This window comes from Scyliorhinus torazame, chromosome 1 (assembly GCF_047496885.1).
Source record: "Scyliorhinus torazame isolate Kashiwa2021f chromosome 1, sScyTor2.1, whole genome shotgun sequence".
NCBI classification, from domain to species: domain Eukaryota; kingdom Metazoa; phylum Chordata; class Chondrichthyes; order Carcharhiniformes; family Scyliorhinidae; genus Scyliorhinus; species Scyliorhinus torazame.
In genome coordinates this window covers 55,456,178-55,463,864 of record NC_092707.1, presented here as the reverse complement: position 1 = coordinate 55,463,864, position 7,687 = coordinate 55,456,178, and the positions used below count along the sequence as shown (strand labels likewise).

General features: G+C 47.3%; 1 pseudogene; it reads right to left on the bottom strand.

Moving 5' to 3' along the window:
- Nucleotides 1-2,784: 2,784 nt before the first annotated feature.
- Nucleotides 2,785-4,348, bottom strand: LOC140429430 (large ribosomal subunit protein uL4-like; annotated as a pseudogene).
- Between the last annotated feature and the right edge of the window lie 3,339 nt (nt 4,349-7,687).

The window sequence follows — 7,687 nt, the reverse complement described above, 5'->3', positions numbered from 1 at the left end:
GGATTGAAGGCAGCTAAATCTCCAGGGCCTGATAATCTTCATCCCAGAGTACTTCAGGAAGTCATCCTAGAAATAGTAGATCCATTGGCGGTCATTTTCCAAAATTCTTTGGACTCTGGAATGGTTCCTATGGATTGGAGGGTAGCTAATATAATCCCACTGAGGGAGGTAGAGGGAAACCAGGTAACTATAAACCAGTGAGGCTAACATCGGTAGTAGGGAAGTTGCTACAGTCTATTAGCAAGGATTTCATAGCACAGCATTTGGAAAACAATAGTATAATCAGACAAATTTGCATGGATTTATGAAAGGTAAATCATGCTTGACAAATCTACTGTAATTCTTTGAAGATGTAACTAGTAGAGTTGACCAGGGAGAACCAGTGGATGTGGTTTAGACTTTCAGAAGGCTTTCGACAAGGTCTCCCGTAGCAGATTACTATGTAAAGGTAAAGCAGGATTGCGGGTAGTGTCTTGAGATGGATAGAAAGCTGGTTAGCAGAGAGGAATCAAAATGTGGCAGGCAGTGACTAGAGGGGTACCGCAGGGATCTATGCTAGGACCCCAACTGTTCACATTATATATTAACGATTTGGATGACGGAACTAAATGTAGTATTTCCAAATTTGCAGATGATCCAAATTTGGGTGAGCTGTGAGGAGGATGCAGGGATGCTTCAGTGGGATTTGGACAGGCTGAGTGAGTGGGCATATGCAAGGCAGATGCAGTATAACGATGGTAAATGTGAGGTTAGCAAAAATAGGAAGGCAGATCATTATTTGAATGGGTGTAAGTTGAGAGAGGTGGATACATAGTGAGACTTTGGTGTCCTTGTGCATGAGTCCTGAAAGTAAGTGCACAGGTACAGTAGGCAGTAAAGAAGGCAAATGATATGTTGGCCTTCATAGCGAGAGGATTTGAGTACAGGAATGGGGTGCTGGATTCTCCGATCCTGCTGCAATGCCCGCAGGATCCGTCACGACCAGGCGGCCGTCCCCGCACCGATCCTCCGTCCGTTGGGGGGCTAGCAGCCGTGCAGCATAACGGCTTTTAAACCTGCGGATACGGCCGGAGAATAGCTGGGTCCGTGGCCGCGCATGCGCACGCCAGTGGCCTGCAGTGGCCACGCTATGCAACATGGCGTCAGCCGCGCGCAAACCCGGCTTGCCAAACATTGCCCCCCTGTAACCAGCCTCGCCACCCCCACCAGTACCCCCAGCTCCTGCCAAAGACCACCCTGACAGCGGAATGGCTGCCCCCCTCTTCTCCCTGTGGTGGTGCTGGACTCAGTCTGCAGCCGCCACACGAGGTCCCTGAATGGTGTGAGCTCACATGAGCGACACCAAGAATGCTGTTTATTGACGGGGCGGAGCATCACAAAAACAGCGCCGCCCCCGATTCCGGTTTAAACGGGGATTCTCCGGCCGATCGCCAAATGAGATTTCACCGTCGGCGATCAGAGAATCCAGGCTAGGGTGTTTTACTCCAACTGTATAGGCCATTGGTGAGGCCACACCTGGAACGTTTTGGTGTCCTTATCTGAGGAAGGATGTTGTTGCTACGGAGGGAGTGCAGCCTAGGTTTACCAGGCTGATTCCTGGGATGGCGGGATTAAGTTGGTGAGGATTATTTTCATTGGACTTTGGGCAGCATGATGGTGCAGTGGTTAGCATTGCTACCTCATGGCACCAAGGTCCCAGGTTCAATCCCTACTCTGGGTCACCGCCTGTGTGGAGTTTGCACATTCTCCGTGTGTTTGCGTGGGTTTCACCCACACAACCCAAAGATGTGCAGGTTAGGTGGATTGGCCATGCTAAATTGCCCCTTTATTGGAAAAACTGAATTGGGTACTCTAAATTTATTTTAAAAATAAATAAAAATTAAAAATATTCATTGGCGTTTAGAAGAGTGAGAGGGGATCTCATGGAAACTTATGAAATTCTAACTGGATTAGACCGGGTAGATTCAGAAAGAGTGTTCCAGATGGTTGGGAAGCCCGGAACTAGGGGGTCATAGTTTGAGGATAAGGGGTGAACCTTTTAGGACTGAGGTGAGGAGAAATCTGTTCTATATGCAGATGGCCACTTACATCAAACCCTGTGGGGTGCATCGGTAAGATAATGGGGATTCTGAAAGAGTTTGGCACCTTCTCAGGATACAAGCTCAATATGGCAAAAAGTGAGGTATTTCTGATTAATACCAGGGGCCAGGAGGGTAGTTTGAGTAAGCTGCTGTTCCAGTTTGGAGGATTGAGTTTCCGATATCTGGGAATACATGTGACGCAAGACTGAACCCAACTCCATAAGTTAAATTTGATGAGGATTGTGGAGGAGATGAAGGAGGGCTTGAGATGCGATATGTTGCCACTGTCCTTGACAGGAAGAGTTCAGATTGTAAAAATTATGGTTCTGCCAAAATTCTTCTATGTATTTCGTAGTCTCACAATTTCCCTGCCCAAGTCGTTCTTTAGGAGGGCGAAGATCCTGGGTTGTGTGTGGGTGAGGAAGATTCCTCGAACCAAGAGAGCTTTCCGAAAGAGAAATAGACAGAGGGGGGCTTGCGCTCCCAAAATTACAAAACTATTATTGGGCAGCAAAAATTGTTGTGCTCTGGAAGTGGATGGACGACTACGGGTTAATGTGGGACGAGTGGAGGAGGCCGCAAGTAAGGGAACCACTTTGAGAGCATTAGTTTAAAAATAAATACGGCTTTATTTAGATCAAATCCATATAGCAAAGTAAAGAATCCATATGGCAGTTCAGCATATGCCAATAGAACAAGAGCTTCAGCTTTTCACCACTGCCGCTGCCACCTTTTGCTTCTTGAGCTTGCCTTTGTAAATCTTTTCCTGCAGGAGAATTGTACGGCGTCGTGCAGTTTTGGCATATGGATTCAATTTGGTCATGATCCTCAAGTTCTTCAGTGGGTTCTTCTTGAGTACCTTGCGCTGAATTATTTTGTTTGGTGAAGAGCCTTCTGGATTTCCTGACTCTTCATGATGTGACTCAGATCTGTGTTTGGCATCTTGTGAATAGGAAGGTTGTATCCAATCTTCAATTTAGAAGGCTTGCGTCAAGTTCCATACAGGTCATCCAGCTTATGGAAAGCACCCTGTCCAGATGCAGAACCTCCCTATGTGGCCACCAGGAGCAAGAATCAGGACATGTAATTTGTTTGATTTTTAAAAATTTAGCGTACCCAATTCATTTTTTCCAATTAAGGGGCAATTTAGCATGGCCGATCCACCTAGCCTGCACATCTTTGGGTTGTGGGGGCGAAACCCACGCAAACATGGGGAGAATGTGCAAACTCCACATGGACAGTGACCCAGAGCTGGGATCGAACCTGGGACCTCGGCGCCATGAGGCAGCAGTGCTAACTACTGCACCACCATGCTGCCTGGACGATATAATTTGTTGATGTTGATAAGAGTTATGCCTGGCATATTTCTGAAAGCTCTTACAACACCATTGTCCTCGTTATAGATAACACAATTGCCCTTCCGCCGGATGCGACAATGGTTCCTCATTTTACCTTTGCCTGCATGCATACGCTGGGAAGCATAAACCTTTAAAAAAAATAAATTTAGAGTACCCAATTCATTTTTTCCAATTAAGGAGCAATTTAGCGTGGCCAATCCACCTAGCCTGCACATCTTTGGGTTTTGGGGACGAAACCCACGCAAACATGGCGAGAATGTGCAAACTCCACACAACAGTGACCCAGGGCCAGGATCGAACCTGGGACCTCGGCGCCATGAGGTAGCAGTACTAACCACTGCACCACCGTGCTGCCCTACCATAAACCTTTTTGATATCATTCCAGGCTTTGTTTCTTTAGCATCAGAGCAGCCTCCTTTGTCTTTTTATAGCTTTCAATCTTATCTTCAACCACAAGTGGGAGCTCTGGGATTTCTTCAATGCAATGACTTTTTGGCACGACCAAAGCAGGGAGGGCAGATGCAGCCAGAGAAGAACAGATGGCATATCGCTTCTGGGTAACATTCACCCTGTGGTGCCAACACGCCAAGTCTTTGTGGGAGAAAATATCCGGCCACCTGTACACATTGCCAAAAGCACCCTGGCCAGAGCGATGGGTTCCACCACCCTGTATGCGGGGAATACGAGCCACAGCCCTGCCACTACCCCACGATTCAGCACTGGTTTGGTGGCCTGCATCTGCACTCACAGCATATGGCTGTCTGTTGTTTTTAAACATAGATTTGTGTGCACAAAGCTTATGATGTCTGGCTGATTAGGAGCCTTGAAAACAGTAGGCATAGCAACATTTTTGCCTGATATTTCACCCCTGTCGCTGTACACAGTTATTAATGGTCGAGAACACGCCATCTCCCCCGCGCCTGCTCCAGGATGGTGGCGGCCGGGAAAGCTGAGAGCATTAGTTTGGGGCCTCTTCACTTCTCGCCAAGCAGATATTCCTCGAATGGAGTGGTAATCTTTGCATTGACGGTGTGGAACCAGTGCCGGCAGCACTTTAGGAATGAGGACATGTACATGAGGGCACTGGTCTGCAGCAACCACCGATTTTTCCTGGTGAGGCTAGACACTAGGTTTCAGGATGGGGACCGGTTGGGGATTGGGTGCTTTGAGGGCCTGTTTGTGGGGCAGAAGTGTGTGGACTTGTTGGAGCTGGGTAAGGTTTACCAGTAGCCAAATGGAAATGGATTCAGATACCTTCAGATAGGGCCTTCCTGAGAAAGGTGGTGGGTTTGTTCCCAATGTTGCCGCCCTCAGGAATACAAGACAGGCTCCTTTCAGAGGACAAGTTTGGGAAAGGCAGGATCTCTGATATCTCTGCGGGACTGAGCAGGATGCATGGTAGCACAGTGGTTAGCACTGTTGTTTCACAGCGCCAGGATCCCAGGTTCGATTCCCGGCTTGGGTCACTGTCCATGCGGCGTCTGCACGTTCTCCCCGTGCCTGCGTGGGTTTCCTCCGGGGGGCTCCGGTTTCCTCCCACAAGTCCCAAAAGATGTGCTGTTAGGTGAATTGTACATTCTAAATTCTCCCTCGGTGTACACGAACAGGCACCAGAGTGTGGCGACTAGGGGCTTTTCACAGTAACTTTATTGCAGCGTTAATGTAAGTCAACTTGTGACAATAATAAAGATTATTAGTAAAGATAATTAAAAGGAAGAAGCACTAGTGGAGGAAATTAGGCTAAAATGGGAGGAGGAACTAGAGGTTGGAGAAGGGAAAACAATGCGGGAGGGGACTTGGAAGGAGGCTCTGTGCAGGAGTATTGTTTCTTTGTCATGCAGCATATTAAGCTTAATCAAATTCAAGCCGGTGCGCAGAGCGCATATGACAACAGCTAGGATGAGTCGGTTTCTCCCGGGGATGGACGACCAATGTACGCACTGTGCTGGGACCCGGGTGAATCATACCCACATATTCTGGGCATGTCCCAAGTTGGTGGGGTTCTGGAAGGGGGTCACAGAGATACTGTCAAAGGTTTTGGGAATGGAGGTAACACAGAGCCAGTGGGTAGCAATTTTTGGAGTATCTGATAATCCAGGGGAAGAAGCCAATGGAGTTGCCTTCGCCTCCCTGATAGCCCAGAGGAGGATCTTGCTGAGTTGAAGAGACTCAGCCACCAAGGGTTGGGATATGGGTGACGGACCCACTTAGAAAAGATTAAGTTTGTCATTAGAGGGATCGATAAGGGTTCTTAATGAGGTGGGAGCTAAACATCGATTTCTTCAAAACGTCAGCGACGGGAGGGTCTTGTCTTTTTTGCCTTTGGGTAAGTGGGGGGGGGGGTCAGGGGTTATATTGAATAAAAATTTAAGGGGGGAGGGAAATGGGATTGTATATACGTAGGGTTTGCTATGTTGTATGATATGTTATTACATCACGGTTTGTATGTTATGGCTCTTGGTTCTATATACAGAAACAAAGACTCAAAGAACATTACAGCACAGGAACAGGCCCTTTGGCCCACCAGGCCTGCGCCGATACAGATTCCTTATTTAAACCTACTACTTATTGCCCCCAAATGATCTATATCCCTCCATTCCCCGCCCGTTCACCTGTCTATCAAGATACAGCTTAATGTTGCTATCGTGCATGTCTCTACCACTTCCACTAGCAACGCATTCCACAAACTCACCACTCTGCATGAAAAGGTTTTCCCCACACGTCTCTGACAGGCTTCAAACAGCTCCCAATGTACAAAGAAAGTCTTCAGTGGTTTGGAAAGGTAAGTGAGAAGTTCTCAAAAGTAATTAAAAAAATAAAAAAATCATAGCCACGATGGCAAGTCTCCCCAAAAAGCATGGGGAAAAACAGACAGCTGCATGAAAACAAGTGACAGTCTTAAAGCAGCAATACACAGAGATTGCAGTCTCCATGGAGCTGGCTGTAAAACACGCACAGCAGCTGAATGTGTCAACTCGACTGCATAACGTGACAATTGAGCATACACACAAGATAGCAAGCAGCTGGGAATGTTACCACTGTGGAACACCTGGTCACCATCCATCTGAATGCCTGTGAAGAGACTTTGAATGCTGACAGTGTGGCAAGAGGGGAGATAGAGGTGTGCATGTAAAAACAAAAAAGAATCACTGAATCTGAAAAGCAAACAAGAGAAAAAGCCATCTTCAGGCTGGTGTAACAAGAATTTGCATGTCATACAGCAGGAACGGAGGGCCAGAGTGAAATTGTCCCAAGAAGGGCCCTCCACGTCTTGTCAGTGGTAGGTAGTTCAATGGGCCTACTGGGTAACACTGCTGCTAGAGGGCAATCCAATGTGTGTCGAACTGGATATAGAAGCAATCGTTTCTCTAGTTCCAGATGCTGTGTGTAAGAAAAAGCTTAAACATCTTCCCTTGATGCCTGCAAAAGCGGTTCTGAAAACCTATACAGGGGAATCTGTACCTGTGATGAGCAAAACAGAATTTAATGTGGAACTAAATACTAAGCTACCACTTGTTTGTGGTGAAAGACAAATACCTAACTTTAGTTGAACAATCATGGCTGGAGAAGATTCAATTATATAGAATTTGCAGTGCAGAAGGAGGCCATTCGGCCCATCGAGTCTGCACCGGCTCTTGGAAAGAGCACCCTTCCCAACCACACACCTCCACCCTATCCCCATAACCCAGTTACCCCACCCCACACTAAGGGCAATTTCGCATGGTCAATCCACCTAACCTGCACATCTTTTGACTGTGGGAGGAAACCAGAGCACCCGGAGGAAACCCATGCGCACACGGGGAGAACGTGCAGACTCCGCACAGACAGTGACCCAAGCCAGGAATCAAACCTGGGACCCTGGAGCTGTGAAGCAATTGTGCTAATCACTATGCTACCGTGCTGCCCATTAAACTGAGTACATAACATTGTGACAGAAGAAACTGGTCTGACAACTGTTATACAAAAATAGATTTGGGAAGCATGAAGGGGATTACCACACAATTGAATATCAAAGCTGACTCTCAACCAAAGTTTCTGAAGGACAGAACTGTGCCTTATGCCATACAACCAAATGTCAAAGCTGGTCTGAAGCATCTGGTTAAGAAACAAGTCTTGGTATTGATCTCCCATAGTGAATGGGCAACACCCATCGCTCGAGTGCTCAAGAAAGGCTCCCAGCGCTTCTGTGGGAATTTCAAAGTAACCCCATGCTGTGTGCTGAACAAGATCCACTTCTGGTGAAGAATT